The sequence below is a fragment of the Panthera uncia genome, chromosome B1 (assembly GCF_023721935.1).
Source record: "Panthera uncia isolate 11264 chromosome B1, Puncia_PCG_1.0, whole genome shotgun sequence".
Classification (NCBI taxonomy): Eukaryota; Metazoa; Chordata; class Mammalia; order Carnivora; family Felidae; genus Panthera; species Panthera uncia.
In genome coordinates, this window is record NC_064811.1 from 179,487,953 (window position 1) to 179,501,994 (window position 14,042).

The window sequence follows — 14,042 nt, forward strand, 5'->3', positions numbered from 1 at the left end:
AGGCATACCATGTGATGATTTGATACATATACATATTATGAAATGTATGCCCCAGTGAAGTTAGTTAGCACATCTTTCACCTCACATAATTATCATTTTGTTGTTATTGTCATTATATTACGTAATTAAATCTCTAATCTCATAGCAACTTTCAAGTATGCAATACAGTATTGGTTACTAGAGGCTGCGTGCTATATATTAGACTCCTGGAACTTACTCATTAATAATTATGGTTTTGATTTGCATGTCCCTGATGATAAGTGATATTAGCTCCTTTTCATGTACTTGGCCACCTTTATGTCTTCTTTGCAAAACATCTATTCAAGACCTCTGCCTGTTTTTTAATTGGATTATTTACTGATTTTTCTTCTTGCTTATTATTCGCCTTTTCATATTTTGTATTTCTTCTTGATTCAAATGGTAGGTGTTATGTTTCTAGGAAATTCTCCATTTATTCTAGGTTGTTCAATTTGTTGACATAAAATTGTTCGTAATAGTCTCTCATGATTCTTTGTATTTCTGTGGTATTATTTGTAATTCTTCTCTTTCATTTATAACTTTATTATTTGAATACCTTTTCTTTTCTTGGCAAGTCTAGCTAAAGGTTTGTCAAATTTGTTTATCTTTTCAAAAAATCAACCCTTAGTTTCTTTGATCTTTTCTACTGTCTTTTTAGTCCCTATTTCATTTATTTCTACTCTGATCTTGTTATTTCCTTTCTTATCCTAACTTTGGACTCAGTTTATTCTTGTTTTTCTAGTTCCTTCATGTGTATAGTTAGTTTGTCTATGTAAGACTTTTTTTTTTAATTTTTTTAACGTTTTATTTATTTTTGAGACAGGGAGAGACAGAGCATGAACAGGGGAGGGTCAGAGAGAGGGAGACACAGAATCCGAAACAGGCTCCAGGCTCTGAGCTGTCAGCACAGAGCCTGACGCGGGGCTCGAACTCACGGACCGTGAGATCGTGACCTGAGCCGAAGTCGGCCGCTTAACCGACTGAGCCACCCAGGCGCCCCAAGATTTTTTTAAATTAATATAGGCATTTATCACTATAAAATTCCCTCTTAGTACCACTTTGCTGCAGCCAATTAAGTTTGGTGTGTTGTGTTTCCAGTTTCATTTGTTTCAAGATAGATTTTTATTTCCCCTTTGATTTCATCTTTGAGCCATTGGTTATTCAGGAGTGTGTTGTTTAATTTTCACATGTTGCGAGTTTCCCCGTTTTCCTCCTGTTACTGATTTCAGTTTCATTCTACTATGGTCCAAAAAAGATACTCGGTATGAATACAAGCTTTTTAAAATTGATGATACTTGTTTTGTGATCTAACAAATGATCTATCCTGCAGAATTTTCTATATGTGTTTGAGAAGACTGAATTCTACTACTGTCGCATAGAATGTTCTGTATATGTCTTTAGGTCATTTGGGTCTAAAGTATCGTTCAAACCCAATGTTTCCTTTATGATTTTCTGGCTAGATAACCTACCCATTGTTGAAAATCTGGGTATTGAAGTTCACTACTATTATTGTAATGTCTATTATTCCTTTCAGATTTGTTACAATATCACACTTTCTTGATTACTGCAGGTTTATAGGTAAGTCTTAAAAGCAGGTAGTGAAGACCTCAAAATTTCTTCTTTTTAAATTTGTTTTTCTTTTTTCTTTCTTTCTTTCTTTTTTTTTTTTTTTTTTTGGTAATATCTAGATCTTCTACATCGCTATGTAAATTTTAGAGCAATGTTTTAAGTTTCCAGAAACAAACTTTCTGTGATTTTTAAGTATGATTGTGTTGAACATATCAAGCAATTTAAAAAGAAAGGATAATATTGTATCTTCTAATCTAAACACAATATATTTCTCCAATTATTTGAGCCTTCTTTAAATCATCTTAGCACCTGATAGTGTTCCAGGTATAGGATTTATACATCTTTTGTTAAATGCATTCCTAATTATTTCAATGTTATTTTTAAAGTACTAACTCTCTCTCCCCGGTATCTCACCGCTGCGTCGGTGCAGGTAGGGGATTGAGCTCGAGCTAGCTCGAATAAAGGCTCTTTTGCTTTTGCATCGGAAAAAATAAAAAAAAATAATAATAATAAAGTACTTACTAAATTTTTATTTCTGATTGCTTATTGCCCAAATGTAGAAATACAACTGAATTTTGTTTAATGTCATCTGTAAATAAAACTAGTTTTACTACTTCCTTTCTTATTTATATGCCATTTATTTGTTGTTATTTCCTATTGCATGGGCTAGTACCCTATAGTACAAGATTGAGTAGAAATGGTGAAAGCAAACATCTTGATTTGTTTCTATTTTTTTGAGAGAAAGCATTCAGTCTTTCATCATTAAGTTACATGTTAACAACAGTTTTTTCATAGATGCCCTTATTAGGTTAGGAAAACTCCCTTCTCTACTGAGAATTTTTATTGGAAATGGATGTTGGGTTTTGTCAAAGCTTTTTTTCACATCTAAAGAGATAATCATATGTTTTTTCTTTTGTAATCTGTTAACGTGGTGGATTAGGCAGATCAAATTTTTTTTCTCACTAAACTTTTGTTTTAATAGGTCTCAAAATTCTGTGACAGATTTTAGATCGTTGTTTCTATTAAGAAGTACTGATTTTAAAAACTAATAACTTAAAACTGCCACATATATACATACATACATACACACAAATAACAAATGGTCCACAAAACATTCTCCTTTCCTTCTGAAGGTTTTACGATGCATTGCTATCATTAACCAGTCTTTTACCATTCAACTTAAATGGCCAATTGACACAAACAGTTCTGAGACCTTCCTTCCACCACTGATGAAGACGGGGTGACAGGTATTGGGGATAATATTCATTTAGCCTTCAGAGTCTTCTGGGCAGACTTGGTGACCTTGCCAGCTCCAGTTGCCTTCTTGTCCACTGCTTTGATGACACGCACAGCCACCATCTGTCTCACGTCAAAACAGCAAAACAGTCCAGAGGAGGATGGAGAAGCTTTCAACACACATGGGCTTGTCAGGAACCATATCAATGATGGCAGCATCAACAGATTGCAAGAACTCAGGACCATCTTATAGCTTTTTGTCCCGAACGACGATCAATCTTCTCCTTCAGCTCAGCGAACTTGCAAGCACTGAGCTGTGTGACGATGCAGCACAAGTGCATAGCCAGCACTGACATGGCCTGGATGGTTCAGGATAAGCACCTGAACTAGGAAGCCAGCTGCTTCCATTGATGGGTCACTTTTGCTATCACCAGCCACACTGCCATGACAAACATCTTTGACAGATACATTCTTGACATTGAAGCCCACATTGTCCCCAGGAAGAGCTTCACTCAACACTTCACGGTGGATTTTTTTTTTAACGTTTATTTATTTTTGAGAGATACAGTGTGCGAGAGCGGGGAGGGGCAGAGACAAAAGGAGACACAGAATCCGAAGCAGGCTACAGGCTCTGAGCCGTCAGCACAGAGCCTGATGCAGGGCTCGAACCCACAAACCTCAAGATCACGACCTGAGCTGAAGTCCAGCGCTTAACCGACTGAGCCACCCAGGCACCCCCGTGGTGCATTTCAATAGACTTCACTTCAGTTATAACATCGACTGGAGCAAAAGTGACTACCACGCCTGGTTTAAGAACACCAGTCTCCATGCAGCCCACAGGAACAGTACCGATACCACCAATTTTGTAGACATCCTGGAGGGGTAGGCTTGTCAGTTGGATGAGTTGTTGGCAGAATGCAATCCAGAGCTTCCAGCATCGTGGTTCCACTGGCATTGCCATCTTTACGGGTGACTTTCCATCCCTTGAACGAAGGCATGTTAGCGCTTAGCTCCAGCAGGTTGTCACCATTCCAACCAGAAATTGGCACAAATGCTACTGTGTCGGGGTTGTAGCCAACTTTCTTAATGTAGGTGCTGACTGCCTTAATGATTTCCTCATATCTCTTCAGGCTGTAGGGCGGCTCAGCAGAATCCATTTTGTTAACACTAACGATGAGTTGTCTTACACCCAGTGTGTAAGCCAGAAGGCATGCCCCAGGGGTCTGCCCATTCTTGGAGAGACTTGCTTCAAATTCACCAACACCAGCAGCGACAATCAGGACAGCACAGTCAGCCTGAGATGTGTCTGTAATCGTATTTTTGATGAAATCTCTGTGTCCTGGGGTATCGATGATGGTCACATGATAATCGCTGGTCGCAAATTTCCACAGGGAGATGTCAATGGTGATACCATGTTTACGTTCAGCTTTCAGTTTATCAAAGACCCAGAGACACTTGAAAGAGCCCTTTCTCATCTCAGCAGACTTCTTCCCAAATTTTTCAGCAGTTCTCTTGTTGATTCCACATTTGTAGATCAGATGACCAGCAGTGGTAGACTTGCCAGAACCTGCGTGTCCAATGACGACGATGTTGATACAAGGCTTTGCCTTTTCCATTTTGGTTTAAGTTTAGCAGTGTTTTCTACGACACCTGTGTTCCGGTGGCAAACCTTCATAGGCTGAATTTCAAGTGTTTTTTTTTTTTAATTTTTTTTTTAATGTTAATTTATTTTTGAGACAGAGAGAGACACAGCATGAGCAGGGAAGGGGCAGAGAGAGAGGGAGACACAGAATGTGAAGCAGGCTCCAGGCTCTGAGCTGTCAGCACAGAGCCCGACGCGGGGCTCAAACTCACGAACTGTGAGATCATGACCTGAGCTGAAGTCGGATGCTTAACCGACTGAGCCACCCAGGCGCCCCTGAATTTCAAGTGTTAAACCGAGGTGGACTCCTGCATAAACATCATTTGATCAGGACATATTATTATTTATAAATATTTTTGGATTTGAGTTACTGAAGATTTTATAGAATGTTTGCATTTATCTTCATGAAGGCCATTGGTCCGTAGTTTCCTTATAATATTTTTGTCCAGTTTTGGCATCAGCATCATATTTAGATAAATTGGGAAGAATTTTCTGGATGAGGTTTATAAAATGGATATTATTTCTTGAATATGATTAACATATATTAACATTTTAAATCTTAACCTCTTTGAAAATAACATGAGGTAGGACATTATTATTACCATTTTATAGGATGGTTAATCTACTTGCTCAAGGGTCACAATTTATAAGAGTCACAGTCATGGAGCCAGAACTAGAACCTTGGCTGTCTGATACCAAAGCTCAACTCATAGCTACTTCAATATACTGATTTCTGTTACAGCCAAATAAAATGAAATAATTTCATTTCAAATGTAAATAGCCCATATTTTCTAATTCCTTTTAGCCCCATACATGAAGACTGAGAACATAGTAGAGACAGTGGAAGTCTTTTACTTAGGAAATATCTAGTCTTTGGAGGAATAACTGTGTAATGGGTTGTTAAAATGTGAATTTTTTTTTGGCCCCAAATTTTGCTGAGGTTATAAAAGGCCCAGAAACAAAATAAAAGGTACAAAATTTGCAGAAGGGATGGTCATAAACTCTTTTGCAGACTTAGCTTACAATCAGCCAACAGCAAGAAACAGTTGGCAATTGAAGAGCCTGGAATAAGGAAAGTCGGAGAACTGTGTCATTTTTTCACCCACCAGCCCTCGTTGAAAGTTGAGAGGAGGAGGTTTGAGAAGACCATAGGTAGAGCCAGAAGTTTGGTCCCAATTGTGTAAGAGGCAAAGAGATTGGCCTTTGACGCTCGCCTGAGGAGAACAAATGCAAAAGTCAATGCTGTGAGCTGCCTGCAATGTCAGGACAAAGAAAGAGAAAAGGTAAGGAAGCAACTGTTCTTCCCTTGATGCATGAGAGTGAAGCAGGCTGAATCCTCTCAACAGATGTATCCAAAAAGGAGACCCAGCCAGGGTGAGCATACCACAGCAGTGAGAGGCTACGGCTCACACCAGCAAGAAAAGGCTCGGAAGGTGAGTCAGAGGAGGTTAGCTAGAGAGTGCATCATCCAGTCATAAAACTGCAAAATGGGACATCCAAAGAACGCACAAACGTGCACCCAAACATGAATCAGATTTGGGCCTCCGTCAAAACTTCCAATGCCATATCTACTGGCTAGTGTCTCATTTAAGACCTGAATTAATATCCATAAATATGATTTGTCTTAATGTAGGCACGTATGCGTGTGTGTGCATGTGTATGTGTGTGTACGTGTGCTCACGTATGTGTGTGAATTTTGTCAGGGTTTTGATAGTGGTGTTATATTGGCTTTGTCCAAAAAATTTTCCTTCACGGCCCAAGTACAACTATGCTTCTTCTGATGTTATTACCCTAGATAAAAGTTAAAGGAGGCCCAGGGAAAAACTTGTATTCTCCTGGTAAAGCTCTTTCCTACCCAATCTTACCTTTATAGAATTACCATTTGCTACAATAAAGTAACTAACAGGCCAGTGCCAAGAAGCAGGATGTTATTGGAATACGTTTTCCACCCACCCCCCACCTTCTTTTCCTGAGAGATCAACATTACGCCCTCATTCCTTTTCACCTCAAGAAGTCCAGTCTTCTTGGGCATCCCTTCCTATCCAGACTTTCCATCTCATATGGCTTTGTACATCTACATGTAAACCCAATACTTCAATTCTCCCCAACTTTCTATATTCCTCCTCTAAAAGTCATGTTCACTCATCAACATAATCTATTATATCTTCAGCCTCTTTTTTTAAACATGTATTTCCCCTTCTTGCTCATGATTACAGGCTGTTTCCTGAGGACTCCAATTTCCTGCAGCTCTCTCAGGAGATTTTTCTCCCACTCCATACATACCACGAAAACTAGAGGTCAATTAGGTGTAAGACTTGCTCCTCCTTGCTGCATCCAGACAACTTATCCTTACTTCCTAAAACTTGAAAATTTCGAGTACATGCCATAGAAACATGATACCGTTCATTCGTGGAGAACTTTACCACCTAGGTAGTTTTTTTCTTTCAACCACTAGCCCCATCAACAATTAGACTGACACTATGCCTATACAGATTCAACACTTTGACCACCCCATTTTCTTGACCTCTCTGCTTTCAATAATTTTGTCTTTCATTTTACCTCTTCCACTAATAACTACATCATCTCCAGTATCTGTTGCAGTCAACCCATTCCCTGATCATTACATCCTATCTTTAGAGTGCACCCTCTAGAACCACCACTCCAACAATCCTCATTCCAAGAACTCACTGCAACTTCCAATCCACCGACCGGACCACTTTTTTATGCTGTATCACACATCTCATGCCCTCACTTCCTTACTTACCCAGCTTACATTCTATGAGCGATCATAATAATCACTAACTCCTACACCTTCCAGTCCTAGATCTTCTTTCCCTTCATTATATTCAGCTAACAAAACATCAATCGTGCTTAAATTCAATTCCAAATCCAACCCTGAGTTCTATATGCTGATTAATCTCTTGGTTGGTTGGATTTCTTTATTATATACTTCATCCAAGAACTCATGGATGCTATACTCCCTGAGCCCTTGCAGTTTTGAGTCGATTCATCTGTAACATTTACACCTTAACTGAAATGTCTCAGGTATATTTTTCTTCAAAAATTTACCCTCTACCTCCCACAACATTTCAAATATTCTTCCACTGTCTTCTGGCTATTGTGAAAAAATTGTCCTGATATTTGAGGTGAGTTTTTTCCTGGAATCCTGAGTAATCATGTAATTTTCCTTGAGGATCAGTAACTTCACCTTGATATAGATTAGCATTGACTGTTCTGGAACATGGTGTACATTTCAATTTTCAGATGCTATAACATTAATTTCATTCCAAGAACTTTTTAAAATTATATTTTGGAATATTTTCAGTTTTTTTTTTAATTCTACAATGGTGTTCATTATCTTTCATATATATTATATTTCTCTAATTTCTTTTAGTCTCATTTTTCTTCTTCATATTATCTGAATTATTTTTCTAGCCTCTTTACCACTGGCTCGATTTTCAACACTATTCAACACTATGACATTATTTTCAATTAGTTCCAAAATTATGTCTTTTTATATTCAATTTATTTATCTAACTCTCTCACATTATCTTCTTTAATATTCTTTTCATCTCTGGCTTATGGTTTCATGTATCCTATATTCTCTTTAATTTCTTTGAAAATGCAAAACATTAATTGTGAATATTTCTCCTTTAATACTAGGGTATGTAATCATTTAGAGTGCTCTGCATGGGAAGTTTATTTATCTTATTTTTAAAATACCCATAAGAATTTCTCATTTGTTATCCTATCTTTTCTCATTTCAACCATATTAGATATGGGTAGGTCTTCTTTTTTCCCATGTGTGAACTCTCCTCAAATCCCTTCCTATCTTATGTGAGTCTTTCATGGCACCATTGTAAAGACTGGGCTGGATTCACCCTGCTCTTCATTCACCTGTAAACAGGAGGTGATGAGAGGAAGGAAAGGCAGCCATGGGCAGTATGGATTGGTGATGTTGGTCCCTTCTCCATGTTCTTATCCATTTCATAAAATCCTGGTCTGTATTTTCTTTTGTCCAGTCACAGGTTGACCTATTCCCTTCATTTAGAGTGAGCTTCTGCGCCTTCATTTCACAAAGTATTTATTACCCACTCTGGGTAGGTTTTTTTCTCCCTTTTTAGCTGAATGTTAAGTTCCTAAGTGCAAATGAGAGGCTTTCAACCTATCCTTTAATCTGTTCCTGCTCTGTAAATGCCATAATAAAACATTATGAGGGATTAAATTAGTAAATCTGGTTAGAAATGATCTCAGAATGAAATACAAGCCGGAAAACTGGAGATGGCTATATTCCCCTTCTCAACTCTATATGCTCATAAGTTGAACTCAACTTCCTGAAAATGATTTTAATGCTGTCATTCCTTAATAATAATGACTGCAGAGAAACTTCAAGGAGCTCTTTTTTCTTTCTTTCTTTCTATTCCATCCCACTGACAAGTAGGCAATATATTCAGTATACCAAGATCTTAAGCATTCCTTCCAAATTAATAATTTTTCTTTCTTCTTACCCATTTAGGAGAAAAAATAAGTTGCTGAGTCCAAAGTGCTACCATTCTAAATGAATTTCTTCCAATTTAAGCACTAGAGAGATTCTTATCAAATATGCAGTGCATACAAATTTATATCACGGTTTCCAAAGATTTTATAGCTGCAATTTGAAAATGAAGTTTTGTCCTATTAAAATTAAAACTTTAAAGCCATAAGGAGAAAACATCACTTTCCAGTGCTTCAATTACCACTTTGTACAGATGACTTCTAAATTTAAATCTCTTTTAGGAATCAGAAACTTTGGCGAATTCCTACAATTTATGTAGTTATTCTATTCTTGCTTCAAACTCATAGGGCCAAAAGAAAACTTCGCATTCTCCCCCATTGAATAGGTACGTTTTCCTGCTTCCTCATCTGTTAATGCCATTACCAACCTATTAGACCAATGGGACCAATTCTGAAAGCCATCTCCCTCTCTTCCTTTATCAACAAGCTCCTCAGTTATTCAGTCATCTGGTTCTGTAGACTTCTCTCCACCATTTGAATCACATTGAGTTTCCATCCATTCACGTATACCACTGGGAAGTTCAGGACTTTGGCACTTTCCTCCCATTATCGCAACAACCAGTCTCATGATTATAAACAAAATTTCCTTGAACTTGATCCATTTAAGTTTACTGTCCAAAAACACAGTTCCAATCATTCAATGGCCCTCCACTACCTACTCAGCCTCTTTTCATTATCTTTAATATTCCCCATGATGTAGGTCCAAACAGTCTCTCTGTCATAAGCGTCTCCTCACAAAAGCATACATGGCTGAACCCCAATTATTCATTATTTTATATCGTTAATGGCACTGCTTCTTTTGTTAGGAAAACCTGTTCATTCTTTCCTCTCTTGCTTCATCTCTACTTGTTCAATCCTATTCAAGCTTCAAGGCCAGGATCAAATAGTCACTCTACTACAAAGTTGTCCCGTAAGGAAATAATCTCTCTATATGACATTTTAGTGCCAGCTAATTATTATTCCCACTTTATAGTTATATTTGTATCCTCACCTCAATATTCCTCATATATTCTGTCCCCATCTCTTTATAAAATCCTTGAGCATGAACTTGGTGTCAAGTTTATTTTTGTGCTCTCAAAGTCAGAACGCAAGGCCATGTCAATAATAATTCCTCTATAGTCGGAAAGAGCGCTGAGAGCAACAACCAGGTACGTTTTTTTTTTTTTATCAGAAATGTATCACTACCACTTAACGTAGTGCCTGTCACTATTTTGAATGAATGTTGAATAAATGGATAAGTGTTGAATTGATTTTTTTTTCAAGACTTCATTGTTACCTTTAGTTTTAAAGACATCTGAAATTCCCTGTTTTGTCAGAAAAGGCAGCAATGAATCAAGTTCAGGGAAATTTAGTTATAGGCATTGCCACAAAAATTGTGTCTTCACATAATGACATCCTTTGCTAAGAATAATCCAATAGTGAAAACACATCTTTCTTTGGTTCTCATGAACAACACATCTAAGTCAAAATTTTGTTCAAATACCAAGGTCACCTCTACACTGGATTGCCAATAAAAATTCTTAGATCTATGAAACTGTGATATTTACATAAAATACCCATGTGTGTTCATACCTTTAAAGTTGCTGGTGGTTCCAATGAAGGAATCACCTTGGGGTTATTAATTGTGGTAGTTTCATCATTTATGTAGATTTGGTCTTCAAAAGGAGAGAAAATGAAAACATCTTTTGTTTTCTTTTCCTGACATATTAATAACATTTGTTTAATTCTTTCTAATTTCAAAGCATATTCCACACATTATCTTACCAAAATAGCCCCAAAGTATCTAAAGCTGACTCAGTGAACAATATAGTCAGTTAAAGTAGCATTCAAGAATTCCTCTGGATTTTAGTCTCCTCTGTAAATGACAGACTTGTATTAAATGCCCTCTGAAGATCCTGCCAGTTCTAATTCTTCATTATTTTTAGTGCATAATTGGTCTTTTTTTCATTAATAATTTTTCATTATTTTATGTGTCAGTTCAGTCTGGAAACGAATCAAAAAGGAAAGGGCCCAAATGTTTGAAAGTGAGAGAATCGTCAAGCAAAAATTACAGGCACTGCCTTGCTGTAACTTTTTTTTTTTCAAATAATGCCACACTTTGGAGGTGTTTGCATTCCTTCATGGCTCAATAGACCTGCAGGTTTACAGCTTTATAGATCAAATCTGGCCTGAGGTTTGTTTTTGTAAACAAAGTTTCATTGGGACTCAGTGATTCCCATTCATTCGCTATTGACTGTGAATACTTTTGCCTGGCAGAGCTGAGTAGTTGAAAAAGAGACATTTTGCCTAGCAAAACCTAAAATATTATCACCTGACTCATCCAAAAAAAAGCCTGCTAACCCCTGCTTTATAACAGTAACTCATTTCCATGTACTATTAAAAATGTTAATTCTTGAGAGCAAAGATAAAGTTGTTAATTTTTCCAAAAAACTCTTGTCAATTTGTAAATTATGAATGAGTTAAATCATAAAAAGTGATATATACTTAATTCTGTTTCTATTAAATCTGATACAAAAATTTTCACAGTTTTCTAATATAATGATGTTTCAAAAAACATACTTAGAAATAAAACTGCCCCCAAACATCTTTCCTTTCTCCTTTCAGTAACCTGGTAAATCCTGTACCAATTTGGTAATATTTCGATTGACCAGTAGAGGGAGCGCTTGATTCAACATAATTATATGCACACAATGGCTGCGCGCTTCATTTCGCCCAGAAAAGGTCAATTTAACAGGAGGAAATTTAACAGAATTAGTGAGTTGGTTTTCTATTGTTGTGTTGGTGGTGAAAGGGAATAGAAAAGCACTAGAAGACTCCGTATTACACTTAACCGACGGTAATGTTTCTTCCTGAGAAGAAAATTGTTCATCTACTCTTATCTTGTCTCATCTCGGCGTTGGTTTGCAGGGACCTTGAATATTTTCAAGAAGAGATGGCAACAATTTGGCTACGGAAAACAGGATTTTTTTTCCACCAAGATGATACAGAACATCTTGTGATAGTGGCTACTCTTTCTCCGCCTTCCATCTCTGCATTGTTGCCTCCTTGTGTGCTGATGCCATTAGTATTGAGAGAGCCATTGTCCATTGTAAGAAAATATAAAAGAAGATCATTAGAAGTTCAGATTTCTGTAGTGCTCTCTGGGTTTTTTGATCAACACAGAGGCTGTCTGAAAAGAGAAACATTTCCAAGGAGAATGTGCTGCGGGACTAAAGAATGCTAGGACCCTAAAAAGAGCTTGAAAAAAAACCCACCTACCAGCAGGCTAGACAAAGGGTACAGGTTGGGGCCTTTTCTTTGAAAGACCTGATTAATGTGAGGTCTTGTTACCTGCTTTATCACTGTTTTGTTATGAGTGAAAGGTTTCAGCATTCTTAATTTGTCTTGGGGATGGGAAAAGGGAAGGCAAACTTGCCTGATGGGGGTCTGAGGGTGAAGTCGATCCATTTGCCCTCAGTGAAAAATAACAGACACGAAAGACGCAGTATGTTGTACAAATTCATACTGAAGGTTTTTTTTCTAAAAAAGCAGCCTGAAGGCACTCATCGCTTACCCACTTACCTGGAAGAATAAGATGTAGTCTCTCCTGGTTGCTAAAACTAAAAGTTATCCATTATGCTAAAGCAAAAACAGATTCAAAGAACTGAACGGTGTGTGTGTGTGGGGGGGGGGGGATCTGTTGTAGAAAATTGTGGGGAAAATAAAGAACACTCACGGAAAGATAAAAATGAGGTAATAATTCCGTGAACCCCATTACCATAATTTTGTTATTTACTAGGTTATTCTAAGTCACGCTTAGGTTTAAGGTCTCTAGGAATATTCCTCTCATAATATGTACAATTTAAAAATTAATTCCATAACACTTAGTCATATCAACTGTGAAATTGGAAGGTGTATACCATGCTGTACAGATTTGGAGGTTTTTACACAAGAGGCAGGATGTGGGCCTTTCACAGTGTTTTATTTCTGGCCCCCTGAAATTTAAGTCTTGAGAAAATTCTAGAAGACACATGCCGTAGTTCATGGCAAATGTCCAATATGTATTGCCAAGGGATGGAGAGAGAGCATAGAGGGACATACTCCTGTGGGCGGAGTATTTCATGAATACTGTTTAGTGAAAACTAATAGTTAACGGAAGCTGGTACTTCTATTATTGTATTGGCTGGTCATAGTTTTATTTATTTTAAATTTTTTTTAGTGTTACTTATTTTTGAGAGACAGAAAGAGAGACAGAGCACAAGTGAGAGAGGGGCAGAGAGAGAAAGAGAAGGAGACACAGAATCTGAAGCAGGATCCAGGCTCCGAGCTGTCAGCACAGAGCTCAATGCGGGGCTCGAACCCACAAACTGTGAGATCATGACCTGTGCCGAAGTTGGACCCTTAACTGACAAAGCCACCCAGGCGCCCCCATCGTTTTAAAGTAAAAGATATAACTGGGTTGGTACTAACTGGAAAATACCTACAATAAGTAAGCAAATGAAACGTTGTGTGAAAAAGCATAGCATCTGATCCAGAGAATTATTAAAGCAATGGTCTCTAGTTATCATTATCATAGTATAAGTACAATTTGGTTTGATGGGATTCATTTGGGCAATCTTTTTATTAGTGTTTTTATTTCACACGTAATATAAATTATCCTTGTCTTTTCTTCCTCCTCATGGCCAGACTTTGACATAATGTAAGAGACAGAGTGATTGAAAATACAGATACATATGCAAACATTTATTTATATCTATTTATCTGGATACATACAACTTTTGGCCGCAGAAGATTAATTGTTGCTTGAACACATTAGCTTAGTGGTTGAAAAATAACTGGTTTCTGCTTTCTTTTGCAATATTTAGTGCGTCCGAAAACTACAAGTTGCTTGACAAGACGGCATGTACGTTGGGTTGTAAGCTCATTACAAGACGCGTGTATGTCTTCCTCATCTTTCTATTCCCCAAGCTCAGGACAGCCACTTGTAGAAAAGTTCCTTTTCAAAAAATGTTTGCTACATGAATGACTCCAGATCACGTACAAC

General features: G+C 37.4%; 1 pseudogene; it reads right to left on the reverse strand.

The window, feature by feature from the left end:
- Nucleotides 1-2,665: 2,665 nt before the first annotated feature.
- LOC125922506 (elongation factor 1-alpha 1-like) lies at nt 2,666-4,439 on the reverse strand (annotated as a pseudogene).
- Between the last annotated feature and the right edge of the window lie 9,603 nt (nt 4,440-14,042).